This window comes from Myripristis murdjan, chromosome 14, assembly GCF_902150065.1.
Source record: "Myripristis murdjan chromosome 14, fMyrMur1.1, whole genome shotgun sequence".
Taxonomy (NCBI): Eukaryota; Metazoa; Chordata; class Actinopteri; order Holocentriformes; family Holocentridae; genus Myripristis; species Myripristis murdjan.
The window spans coordinates 94,219-108,958 of record NC_043993.1 but is presented as its reverse complement, the minus strand read 5'-3'; the positions used below and the strand labels follow the sequence as shown (position 1 = coordinate 108,958).

Sequence of the window (14,740 nt, the reverse complement as noted above, 5' to 3'; positions counted from 1 at the left end):
TTACTTGGATTGACATTGCTTTTGATCGGCACTGGACGCAGAATCGCTTCCCACATTGGCCGCTTTGACTGTTTGATCTGCGTCCCTCTATGGTGTATTTTACTCCATTTGGATTTACTGCCTCTCTGTCCCTCTTGGTTGGCGCTTTGTAGGCTGTAATCCTTCATGGAGTAGTGGGGCTAGGGAAAAAGCGTTTGTCCTGAAGACTTTGAGAAAATGCAGTGAATATTTCAGCCGATTTGCACCAGCACTCATTTTGCATTTTGTATCCATATTCAGCTCAGCTGAAAAAGTATCAAAGATGCGTGAGTGACAGACAACAATTAAAAACACGCTTAAAAACATGATATAGAAACACTGTAACACACGTTACTTCAGAGCGGCTGCAACGCAACTGCCTCGCACCACACTTGAGCCTAATGAGTATGGTTGCAAAGACATTGCAAGGTGGTTGCTATGGTGTCTGGTGGTGTTGCTAGGCAGTTGCTATTCTGTTGTGGATGGTTGCAAGGGGTTGCTATGGTGTTCCTGGTGGTTGCAAAGGCAATCATAAGCATTGCTATGATCTTGTGGGTCAGTGCTAGGCATTGCTAGGTGGTTGCTATTGGTGTTCTGGATGGTTGCTACGGCATTGCTAGGTGGGTGACACGGTGTCTAGGAGTGTTGCTATGTGATTGCTCTGGTGCTCTAGGGTGGTTGCTAGGTCGTTGATATGTGTTCTGTGTAATCACAGGTTAAGAGGTCGAGAGGACGCTGGCGTGTATGTCGCCGCTTTTCAGTCTGAATCTGAGTCGGTTTTTGTCGTTTCTTGTGCCTTTTTGTGCCCTTTACTATCACTCTGCTGAGCTACCGTGTAAAGATAAAGTTTTACTCGCTTGCCAATCTGCTGTGGCTGTTAGGGTTTATCAATCTGCTCCTCCACCAATGACTAGCATTAGCCACCGATAGCTGCTGCCCTTCCTTGGCCATGGGAAGGATCCAATACACCTCTGCAGAGCTCCGCGACCTCATCACCCACTCCACACCGGACTCCATCACTGTGATTAAATCTCTTCGACTCCTTCGCCACCCCCAGTATATTCACCGGGGCTCCTGATGCAGCTGTGGTACATTTGTTATGTATATGTATCCAATTATATGGTCATAGTTGAGTTTAATATTTGAGACTAATGTTTACATATTATTTCAGTAATTTTTTAGCACATTTTTTGCCAATTTTAATTAATTAAACATTTCCATATTAAGGTTTACACTCCCAAATATTAACATCATCTTTGTTTGGAGATAAAGTGATCAGACAGCAGGGAAACAGGAGGGTGGAACCAAAGTTTAGTTCGTGTTGCGCCCAGGTGACTCCAGGTGACGGACTCCGGTCCCTCCCTTCAGAACACATTGGAAACACAACACGGGTGGTTCATCTCTGTAGCCAGTGACTGTTTTCCTGTGTTTTTCAGGTTAGTACACTGTGACAACCACAAATAACTACCTCTTAAGAGTTAACAAATTTTAGCATTAGCAGCATGCTTCTGGTGATGTTTGTCAATGAGCAAAAGTAAGTTTGATGCTAGATGAAATCTAGCATCTAGCATCTACACTTTGCTAATGTTTCTGAAGAAACTTTAAATGTGCTTGCCTCCATTGCCAACCGTGGGCCATATGATAAACCACCTTCCCCTTTGCTATGCCATTTGTAGATGGTTGTGTATTTGTTTGTGTAACTGTTGCTGTGGTATACAAAGTGATATACAGAGCTTTGCCACCATGCTATGGCTTCATGTTCTATATGGTTAAAGCTGCAGTTTGCTGCTACTAAAACCTGTTTGGTGAGCATAATGCTGACAACCTTCAAGCAGTGTATTGTAATCATAGAAGTGTATTTAATATAATATCATTGAACCTCAGTCATTCACCTTCAAATCTGTGGAGGCAAGCAGCAACTGTGGCAGAGCTTCTCAAATGTAAATCATTTGGACCTGTAAGCTTATGTGATCACCCCATTCAAATATAGGTGTTATCATTATTATCACATTACAAGGCAGCTGTGATGGTCTTCCAGGTAGTTGCTAGTGCATTGCTAGGTGGTTGATATGGTGTTCCTGATGGTTGCAAAGATTGTAAGACGGTTGGTCTGGTGTCTAAGAGTGTTGCTATACGATTGCTTGGTGTTCTGTGCGGTTACGAGGTGGTGATATGGTGTTCTGTGTGGTTGCTAAGGAGTTGATTCTATAATTAGGGGTACATTTCGTATCAACCAAAAAGTGAGAAAATCAGTTTCTTTGAGCAGGCCTCCAATTCCATCTGGAGCACCCTTTCCATGGCTCGCCTCAAAAAAGTTCCAGGTGCCTGCCTGAAACCCACATTGCTGCAGAGTTGAAATTGCCTTTCTGCCTGTATTGTGTGCACAGCCATCGCTGAAAAAAATGCACCACTCTCACATTTGGGTAAGAGCCTTGACCAGGTTGAGTATTGGGGATAGTTGGGCCCATATGGCTGCAGGGCCTTTCTCCTTTGATGGGCTGATTGTGCCAAAGCACACATGTTCTTCCACTCCACCAACATGTAGAACTCCAGTGTGGAGTGTTGCCTGCTGCTGGTTTGATGCAAAATGTACAGCCTGGATCTCAGAGGAGTACTTGCAGGCATAGTTTTCTGAAAAATTTAAGCATTCATGATTGGTCATGCTCCTCTTTAGTTCCCTGTAGTAGGTGAACTGCTGTTTTATGTTAAAGAGGTGCCTTTTGAAGTCTGTAAGCTGGCATTGGAAGAGCTCAAGCAGATTCTGTAAAGTTGTCTCTGTCTTCTTTTTTACTGTGATTTTGACAGACACTTTCTCTTTGTCACCTTTCTTGTTGTTCTTCTCTCTGAGAACAGTCTCCATTGTCCACTGTGTGAAAAACATACTTGCTTGCAAGTCCCTGACACTTGCAACTGGAAAGTCTCTGTCTTTGCAGTTGGGACATTCATTGTACATACAATCCTTTGAATTTGAGTCACAGCATATTGCTTCTGCCATTTCCTCCAAGTCAGTCCCCCCCAATGAGTCGGAGAGAATGTAGCTTCTCTACAAGAAAACATAGATTCTCATGCACCTTGCAAGGCAGGTCTCTCTGTCTGCAATGGATGGTTGGACCACCCAGAAGGGCCGCATATGGCAGAACAAAGAATATGAGATACTGCAGTCGGGGCTCTCAAGGAGGAATCTCCTATGCAGGTTTCTCATGGTGTCGTTTAAGAACCTTTTTCTGTTTCTTTATCTTCCCTCTTGTTATTGTTTGTGATTTTCCAGCTGTGAGGCGACTGTTCTCATCCTTTGTCAAGAAGGACATAACTTTGTTGCATAGTTTATAGCATAGATAGATAGATAGATAGATAGGTATACTTTATTGATCCCAGACTGGGAAATTCACACGTTACAGCAGCATCATCAATAAAAACAAAAATTTAAAAAATTAAAAATTAAAATTAAAAGTATATACAGTAGAGACTAAATATGCGAATATATACACTAAAGGCAATAAGGGCTAAGTATATACAATAAAGTAGCCTGAGAATATGAGATGTTAAGTGTTGAAATGTAAGAAATGTAGGATATACTGATGAAAATAATAATATGAAAAATGAAAAATCAGATAATAGATGGTGTGGGCACAGGGTAAGCTTGACACCATGGAACCAGTCAAGCTTACCCTGTGCCACAGGGATCTATACGTCAACTTTCTGGCAAGTGATATCTCACTATGACTCTGCTGTTTTCTTGAAATTTCTAGGGTCTCCTGAATTCTTTTTTGAACTTGTATTTTTCAGGATATTTCCTGAACCAAGCTTGCAATCACATGACTAGTTTTTTTGTGTTTGGTGTGTTGCTACTTTTTGCGGATGCTGTCCACTAGGGCATGATGGAAACTAAAGTTTTTCTGCACTTCTCTAGACACAGAAATCCTTCCTAACAGGCGTTGGGTTTTTTGATCTGGGTGTTTCTGAAACTTGCTGTAGTCTTGCACATCTTTTTCTGTATTTGTCAGTTTTTCTTTTCTGTTTTTTGAGTGATTCTTTCAGAGCCTTAATTTCGCTGTATAACATGGACTCTCTCTCTTTATTTTCTTCTTTCCAGCACTTCTCTGTCTGAAGTGATACACAGATCATTTCTTAATTATGTGTTCTATGCTTACTGAACAGAAAAAGCTGTTACTCTTGTCTTTTCATTATTTCATAATGAAGTTGATTGTTTAAACAGTTCAGTAAATGTCTACCTTATCAATATGTCAATAAATCTCTACCTTGACATCTGAGGTTGTAGATCAACTTCAGGACTCTGGGGTGGAGTATTCTGGTTCTCTGCACTTTCTTTCTCTTTCTGCTCTGGCGTTGGGTGCTCTCCAATAAGCTTGTTTCCTTCTCTTCTCCCTCTCACTTAAATCTTTCACTGTCTTCACCTCCCTTGTTTTTTGTCCTCATGCCACTTCTCTCTGTGTTTCTTTAAATATGCAGCCCTTCTCACAGGATCAGCATTACACCGAGCCCTGTACTGACGCTGCTTCTCTGCAGCAGATAAACCCATCTCCCTAAAACACAAATCACTCTGTTTAATACTATGTAAGGATCATTTCAAACCACTGAATAATATCAAAATCATCCATACTCCATGAAATCATTGTGAAATAAAGTGTTTAGATCAGTTAAGTTAATCCTTTCTCATGCAAATCATGTTTTAGGCAATTCCTAAGTAATTATTATGTATTTCTGTGTAATAACAAACAGTTAATAAATCTTTTATATAAACAACACTAAATTTAAGCAAACTATGACAATAAACTGCCAATATTGACAACCGTGTTAATCCCCATCAACTGTGCTACAGTTGAGTGGTGACACAGATGACAGGCAACACAGTTGACATTCAGCCATTTTTAGGACCTTGTGCTAACTGTAGACTCTGTCACCACATGGCCTTGAGCAATTCATATTTTTCTACACTTTCTCTATATTTTGAAAATATAACATTTAATGCAAGTTCATGGGAATATGTGGAAAACACAGTTGACGATCAATAAACCCGGTCTATGCACAAACATTAATATTGAATAAATATTAAGAGGAGGAATAGAAAATTACCACACTGTCTTCAGATTTCCCTCCCTAAAGGAAGTGACATCATGTGATGAGGGGGCACATGACTTTGGAGCAAACCATTGCTGATTATAGGGGCTTTTTCATTGAGTAAAACAGTTGACAGAGATTCTCAGACACACGCAAAATGGATAATTTAATGTACAAAAATGAGCCAATAGTTTTGACAACATCTTTCTGACTTTTTAATGATTATTTTGGATGAAAAAATCTGAAAATTATATCCAAAAACATGCATTTTAGTGTTATTTGGAAGAGCAAAACCTGACATTTGGAAAATCGGACAGCCCAAAACAGCAAATTCAGCATAAAATATGAGTTTTCTGCAAAATAAATGATAAGACCTGTTGACTTTTGTATTAAATTAAAGAGAATTGTGCCCTAAAATTGATCATTGTTTGGGGTGAATATTCAGTAAATTGATAAATACAGCCTGTGGACTTGACATGTACCCCTAATTATAGAATCACTCTAAGGCATGGGTCCTTCAACTGGCGGACCGCGGTCCACATCGGGACCCAGAAAGAGTCCAGTCTGGACCCAAGCCCGATGGCTAAACCAATGCGCGATGCTAGCCAATCAAATCAGACCTCTGACTCGATACACATGGTCACGAAGCTTACCGAGCATTCCGAAGTTGATTAATGGACCGCTACTACATGACAAGGCCGAGCACGGAGTCCGCAGCTCCCCTGTGTGCTCCGGGGGTCCGTTTCACAAAGCAGGTTTAGTGAAACTCTGAGTCTGTTAACCCTGAAATGAGGGAAACTCTGAGTTTTCCGTTTCACAAAGGGAGGTAACTCAAAGCAGAGAAAGAGGGGTAGCCTAACTCTAGCCTGTTTCACAGAGGGAGGTAACTTAAGCTCTCAGTCAGTTACCGCAGTAACAGACCTCCATGAAACTAACCTGGTCGGGACCAGGTTTTTTCTCATGAAACCTCGCGTTTCTCTCTGTGTCCGCCCTCTTTCAGCCACACACAGTATTTAACTTCTCATTCATTCAATCAGCAGGCGAGTTTTGGCATGGCATATAGTTCTGCCGTCTGTTATTTTAAAAAAAAGGTGGCGACTTTTTTTTCACGAACATGGCATGTCCCACAACGATCCCTTGGATGAAGGTGCAATGTTAGGCTACTGCGCAAAGAATTAAATATTCGTCGGGAGATGGTTATAAGACCGCGTATAGATGTTTATGCCGAGGTCTTACCTGTTTGAACAATGTTTTTATATTTCATCTTAAGCTGCTGCCAAATGCGCTTCTCCCCCGCGGGATTGCACCTAAATGAAATAAATTAATAGGCTACCATTCAAGCAGTTTTCACCTGTAATATTATTGTGATTGCAACGGACTACATTTAAACTTACGCATTGACCCGAGCAGCAATGTTCTCCCACGCCGTCTCCCCCTCCTTTGTTACACACACACAAAAAAAAAAAAAACATGTCCAAACTCGCTGTATGAATGCATTAAGATTTCCAATTCAACTGGGGTGAAAAACGCAGCCCGACGCTTCCCCGTTGCCATGGTGACTCGTCAAATCGGGGCTCCATTGACGCTGTCCTTTTTTACAGCTGTGGTGCACCACGCTTAACTCCAGGTGAAAACTACTCCGGTTTGATCAAACTAACTCAAATCAGCTGTTCTGGAACCGAAAACTCAGAGTTCCTACCTCTGAGTAGATCAACTCAGAGTTCGGGTAAGACTCGGAGTTTGTTGAACCTGCTTCGTGAAACGGACCCCTGGGCTGTAAATCCTGCAGAAATGCAGGTGAATGTTTCTCAGATAATTAATTGGCAGTAATTGTGTGCGCGCTATAATCCACCGATGTCAATAACTACATTTTTGACAGCTGCAACTTGATTGACTTTGCAGTGGTTTTAATACTGAGTTCTGCTTAATATATATTTTTGCATGCATGTAGCCTACTATGCGATTTAAGCTCTGGCTGATCCTACCTACCCAGCCACGGACCTGACTGCGCCTTAATTCATGATATACATTGAAACGACAAGTCCAAAGCATTAATTTTAAAGACACCTCAATCTTGGTGATGGGTTTGGGGCATGTGTGTCTGAGTTAACGGGAACGAGCCAAACGTCTTTTATTTTTTTTATACCGTAAGTGTTGCAGTATAGGGGGCATGGGTGAGGTGCACGGAATAGAGGCACTGTGAATAAGCTGAACACACAGCACTTTTTGGCCCCCGACTTCTCAAGTGAATTCCGGCGCTCCTGGTAACAATAAACATGTCCTGTTCTAAAATGAGGAAAATAGATAGTGAAAATGAAGCACCCCTTTTATCCCTTTTAAATGTGAAATCCATCTTAAATGTGGTCTCAGTAAATATTGTTGAAAATTTATTGAAATGTAGTGTACTTTCTTGATTATAAGTACTGTATACTGCTGAAGCGATTGATGTTTCAAATGAGTATTGCACAGTAAAATTACACAAATGCAATAATTCGATAGGAATATTCAAGGAAAAATATCACTGAGGGCATATAAAACATGCATATTCACCGAACCCAGGCCTGTGGCCATTTTGTCAAAGTGGACCTCTTGGAATTTTACTTGATGACCCCTGCTCTAAGGCATTGCTAGCCAGTGCCATGGTGTTCTTGTTGGTTGCCAAGGCTTTGCTAGGTGTTGTTATTGGTGTTGCGATAATAAAAATACTAAATTTGCAAGAACAAGATGTGTTGACTTTTCAAGGCAAGCACATATTAATAAGTATGCAAGAGAATAAGATGTGTTGCCTTTTCACGGCAGCACATAATAAAATACATCACTATAAAATCAGTATAGCAAAAGATACATCACATTATTCTGCTTTAAAAATTTCACAGTAGGGGAGAGTGGGGGTAATTTGTGCCAAGGGGCAAGTAGGTGCCACCCCTGTTATCTAGAAAAACCATAGAAGAAGTTGGTCATGTGACCACATATTTTGAAGAGGCATCCATTTCACTCACCCTGCAAAGAAGGGAGACACATGGCTTGAGAGGTAAGCACAATTAAGTTCAAAAAAACATTTTTTTGCCCTCCAAAGTAAAATTTCCATGATCGAGGTTTTTTGATGCTATGTTTGAACAATGATAGAAAACTTTGGAAAACAGTTCACACAGGTTTTAGTACTTTAGTAAGCTACACCATCAGTCTATACAGTTAGCATGATGTTAGCTCAAAACAGCTGGGGGATGCATTTTTTTCAAAATGGTGGGCTTGGGGTAATTTGTGCCAAAGGGCCTTGGGGTAAGTTGTGCCAGTGGCACAACTTGTGATTATATACTTTATATTACTTTCTTGTATTTTATTGTTATTGTACATTATTTTCTTACCTTTGATCACTAAAACTATTCAGATTCAGATGAAGATGATTTTTAGGTGCTCATTTTGGAATTTTTATTTTGTTCTGGGTATGTGTTCATGTGGCGCTAGGCCTTGTTATAGAAAAGTGGTCTGTGATCTTGTTAAAATAATAAATAAATGTTAAATAAATAATTTTGTGTTGAATTTGTTTTGCTTTTATATAGCATTATCATTTGTGAGATTAAAATGATCTGTTTTACTTCAATTATCAATGGCACAATTTACCCCAGTGTATTCTCTCTAATGGCACAATTTACCCCGCACCGGGGGCAAGTTGTGCCACAAAACCACTTTTTTTTCGAAAGCTATATTTCTCAAACAGTTTATATAAGATCCAAAGTGATTGTCCCCAGGGATGCACAACATCCTAAACTATATGTGCATATTTTAGTTGGAGGCATTACTGTAATCCCCTCGCTTTAAAGGCACTTTAACCCTCCTATTATGTTTGGGGTCAATTTGACCCCAGCCAATGTTTAACGTCTCTAAATAAATGATTAACATCATTTTTTTTTGCTTCATATGTAATGAGTGTTCCTAATGTAATGGGCACTACTGGGTAAAGATGAAATTCACATGATGATATGTTTTCAATATCCTGTACACACTTTGTAACGCATTGGTTATAAATAACAAAAATCTGTACTTAGAAATAATATAAAGCCATTAAAACACCAAAATTCAAATTTCTTTCCAATTTTAGATCAATCAGTGAGATTTTATGGTGATTTGCATATTTTTCAATTGTCACGTAACACGAATACTGGATGTATAAGTGGGGTGGAGTGGAGTTATGTTTTATTCAAAGGGCTTTTTAGGTAATCAACAAAGAAAAATAAAGTACTTGACACATAAACTTTGATAACAATTTTGGTTATAATAATTTTGTGGAAGTTTAAACTGCAGGGGTCAAATTGACCACAAACATAAAAGATGTTCAAAAATGTGAACATAACAGGAGGGTTAAGTAAAATTGGCACTACTTACCCCACTCTCCCCTACAGATTTTATTACCTTTTTAATGTAGATAGATATTTATTGTCATGCATATAAAAACACAATGAAATTTCGTTTTGCAGCACCAACAATGCTAAAATAATGCACAGATATATTGCACAATAATAAATAATAAATAATGTTCAGGTGAATTGCATTTGTCCTGGCTCTATTGCACTGTACTGATCAGATGAGTGTATGTGTGTTTTATGAGAATGGTGTGTGTTTATGTTTGAGAAGAGAATCCACAGCTCTTGGAGAGAAGCTGTTTTTGAGTGTGTTGGTTCTGGCTCGGATGGTTCTCAGCCTGCCTGATGGGAGAGTGCTGAACAGGCAACACGTTCTCACTCCCAATGCGTCAACAGCCTGACAAATGGTCAGGGTCCCTTGGCGTCACATGCCGACTCATTAGGCACCGGTTTCTCGTCAGTTTTCGACGAGCTGGGTAATCCGATAGACTTACATAGAACTCCCACAACGTCTGAAATAGACGCCACCGGGAAGCATTTGGGGCGTCAACTAACTCTTTGTTGTCATGGTAACGTGACGTTTTCTGCGTCATATAACGTGGAAGTAGAGTCTGCCCAACCTTATCTCACAGAAATCCGTGAAATGAGCACGACCTCTTAATAACACATTGCGTGCTCCTCGCACGTAACCTGTTTTACTCATAGATTTCTATGGTTTTAATTAGTGTGGTCACCACACAAACAGTGTCCACTGAAAGTCAACGAGGATCCGTGCTGGACACGCGGATTCTCGGCTTCAAAGATGTCCCGCTGTGGGTGGTGGTTCATAAATCCCGGAAGTGCAAATGTAATCGAGATTCTGAAAAATAGTTTCTTTCCACCACTGTATATGCTTCCTATATATTTTCAACCAAACATACCATACTATGGGAACACAGTTTGTGATTATCTGGTATAATTTGAACATTAAATGAATGTTATAGGAATATTACTGTGACACCAGGAAACAGAAAATAGCAGGACCTGTAGCAAACAGGATTATGTATTTCTATATACATTTAACATATATATATACATTTTTTGTTAATTATCAATATTTTAATTGACTAGTTATTGTATGTATACTTATAATTACATGATATAAAATGTTTTCCATAAGGCTGAACCAAGTCTGACAGTCTCACATGAAATTATATGAGTATATGTCTATTTTATTATACACATATTCTATTCAACAGATATTTTGCACATATATTTGTATTTCATTATAGATATTGTCTATGCAAAGGTTCAAAGGTGAAGGTTTATAGATATTCTATAGATATGTTTTAGAATATTCTATCTGTTATATTATTTTTTTGTATTGATCCACTTTATTTTGTTACTTGTGTGAGTAATTTTTCTAGAGATACATATTTCTAATCTTCTATTGTTGAGAGGTATATTTTCTGCAGTCTGCTACTCTTTCTTCATAATGTCTGGACAAGCTGCTGCTGGAAGACAGAAATTTACCAATTTGGCATCAATAAAATCTATCTATCGATCTATCTATCTAATTTATTATTTACTATTTTACCCTCTTACTTTTTTTCGCCTTAAATCAACGCACCTCTGGCCGTTTCATGCTGACCGGCGCTGATTTGCGCTTTAAGCCAACGAGGATCAGTGTTGCCAGGTGTACGATAATTATCGTCTTTGTACAATATTTTGGCCCTCTGTACGATGTACGATCAATAATCCCCAAAAAGGCCAAATGTACGATAATTTGACCATTTCAAATTATTGCCTGCCGCAACTGTCTGCCGGAGAGTTTTTGTTTGTTTTTTTTTTAACCCTAAAGGCATCTATCCCCATGTGACGTGTTTCCAGCCAATCGTGTATGCCGTCTATGCGTTTGTCTCAGCACAACGAGCATGATTGGCTGAATGGTCAGCTCATAGTCAGGTCAGGAAGTCGAGCAGCGATTCAAAACAGTTGCTGTTAACCCTCTGAACCCCAAGCAGTTTAGGGGCGTTTTCTGCTCCCCTCACATTTTGGCTCACTGTGGGCTTGTTTTTCACTGCACTTACAAGTGCTGTACCTCTATGGAAACAGCACAGCTGTGGCTATCACCTGAAGCCAAAACTGTCTTTCACACAGTATGAAAGAGTTATAGAGCCATAAATAATAATAAAAAAAAAAAATAGTATGATTTTTTTGGATAATTTATTTTACAAAAATCGAGAAAAACTGGACAGAACATTTTTTCAGGTGCCCACAGGTGTCGCTGATCCAGGGGAAAAAAAAGTAGGGCTTCACATGATGTATTTCCTGAAATATTAACATTTTTCCAACCTGTATAAACTTAGGCGTTTTTACTGCCTTGTGCCCTTCCCATGTTACTACTGTTGCCGACACACTGAAATTCAGTGAATTTTTGTCACACGACTGTTGGGCTCACCTGAATCAATCAAGATGTTTCAGATCGCTGAAGACCGCAGAATTTTCTGTTTTTTGAATGATCTGGATTGAGGTAAACGACTATTTTTTGGCGAATTGTTGAATGAAGCATTTATAATAAATGATTAGAATGAAAAATCACTTTTTTAGCCTTAGTTTCGTCCTTTTTTCTACCGCTATTTTTTAAAAAATACATGTCTTTCTATCCCGCCGACGGGTTTGGGGTTCAGGGGGTTAATCCGTTCCGCACTGACGCCACTGAGTGCCTGCAGGACGCTATTAAACACTAGAGTGACTATATTTGACAACAGCGCATCATTGGGCTTGTTATTTTGGTGATCACATGTGTACGATAATTTCCCTCAAAATACGATAATTTTGAGCCTCTGGTACGATAATCCTACATTTCCCACCTGGCAACACTGACGAGGATTCCAAAGTGGTTAAAACAATAACAGAGGCTACCACACAGGGACAGGAAACATATTGATAGGAATGCATATTTTGGTACAGCAAAAATAAAATATTTTTTCGGTGCCAAATGATGGATATTTGCAAATATGTGCATTTTGGGTGCGGGCCGGCGCCCTGAACCTTACCGGGGCCGTGCTCGGTCGACGTCGGCGTGGCTCCAGCATCCCGGCAGCGCAAGCACCAGCAGGAAGCGGACCGTCTCCCCCATGTAGAGGTGGCTGCGGCGGGGCAGGGTACGATAGCGCGAGGGGTCCGACAAGTCCGAGATGGGAACCGCAGGGAAATACATGAAATACTCACACTGGGACTCCATCATTTGCACCATGGTGACGGAGCAGGACGAGGAAGAGGAGGAGGACCAGGGTTAAGTCATGGGCAAATAAAACAACCCAGACTTCCGACCTCCGCTTTCAGAATAAAGGAGCGAACGGGATATTATTTAGCTGAGAATAAGACTCTTCAGTCTGAAAGGGCAGGGCAAGGCTCCTTTTGTGAAGGAGGGCAGTCTTGCCTGTTTGAGTTATTAATTACGTACAAGCCCAAACGGAATCCGCGGACTTTTTTCTGGTTTTCTGTGCTGATTCAAGAGGAAAATCTGTGGGATTCTGTGGAGTGATTTTTTTTTTCTTTTAAGGTTTTAGACAGTTATCCAGTACTATAACCAATGTGTTTGGAGCAAAAATAACATATTTTAACGTGCGCGTGCGACACCGTTGCACACTACAGAGTTCAGCTTTGGGAGTTAGCTGTCAGCATGACAGAAACTAGATCAGCGGTGACGATGGCTCATTTCAAATGATTTCAGCCTGTTAAGCATCTAGTAGGAAGTATATATTACTGAGTCAAACCACTCTTCTTTCTGTTGTTGTGTCTTTGGGACTTCAGATGCTCCACAGTGGTCTGTTTCCTCAGATATGACCAAGTGGCTGACAAACATTACACTCAAACACTCCCCCGCTCTCATAAACAAAACTGGCAGATTCATACGGCCCTCTCTCTGGCAGTGATCCGTGTCGCCCATGTATGTAAAATATAAGAACATGATGGTGTTGGGGGACAGGATGCATTCAGCAACACTGACTGGCTGCAACACTGTTGTGTTCACAATCCGCAGAATTTTCGTTTGGAGCCCCGCGGCCGCGGATTCCGTTCTTGCTGACATCACTTACGATGTAATCTGTATGCTCTGAGTGACAATTTGTTGTACCAGAGTTGTAGGGACAGTCCGGACTGTCTATTCTGCAGGATACACAGGGGGTGCTGGCTTTAAGAATCCTTTCAAAAGTGTCGTGTTTATGTGAGAAATGATTTCATTTCATTTTTGAGGGGCTGGCATGCCTACCAGTTATATGTATGACAGATGTTTTGTATATTCTGAGAGAGTTGGTAGAGGTGTATTACTGTACAAAATTTTCAGTTTCCTAAGCGGTGTAGTTTCCTGAGATATTGACACCTGAAAATGGAGGAAAAATACGGACAAGCGAAAATCACACCAAAATCAACACATTCCCCCGTCACTAAACTGGCCATATCTCAAAAGTCCGAGCAAACTAAAATTTTACAATGTGGCTATTGGATAAATAAGGAACACTGGTGAATTTTTCGGAATTTTTTGAGACCCAAGTGCATGGGCCATTGTTTGAAATGACATGGAATGACATGGAATATATACACACACACACACACACACACACACACACACATACACTATATTACCAAAGTATTCGCTCACCCATTCAAATGATCAGAATCAGGTGTCCTAATCACTTGGCCTGGCCACAGGTGTATAAAATCAAGCACTCAGGCATGCAGACTGTGAATCAAGACATTTGTGAAAGATGGGCCGCTCTCAGGAGCTCAGTGGATTCCAGCGTGGAACTGTCATAGGATGCCACCTGTGCAACAAATCCAGTCGTGAAATTTCCTCGCTCCTAAATATTCCACAGTCAACTGTCAGCTCTATATAACAAAATGGAAGCGTTGGGAACAACAGCAAACTCAGCCACGAAGTGGTAGGCCACGTAAAGTGACGGAGAGGGGTCAGCGGATGCTGAAGCGCATAGTGCAAAGAGGTCGCCGACTTTCTGCACAGTCAATTGCTACAGAGCTACAAACTTCATGTGACCTTCAGATTAGCCCAAGTACAGTACGCAGAGAGCTTCATGGAATGGGTTTCCCATGGCCGAGCAGCTGGCAGCCAAGCCACACATCACCAAGTGCAATGCAAAGCGTCGGATGCAATGGTTGTAAAGCACGCCGCCACTGGCCTCTAGAGCAGTGGAGACGCGTTCTCTGGAGTGATGAATCACGCTTTTCCATCTGGCAATCTGATGGACGAGTCTGGGTTTGGAGGTTGCCAGGAGAACGGT

At 40.7% G+C, this 14,740-nt stretch overlaps 1 pseudogene; it reads right to left on the bottom strand.

The window, feature by feature from the left end:
• Positions 1 to 12,723, bottom strand: part of LOC115371558 (microtubule-associated protein 11-like) — a 74,206-nt pseudogene extending 61,483 nt beyond the window's left edge.
• Positions 12,724 to 14,740: the final 2,017 nt, after the last annotated feature.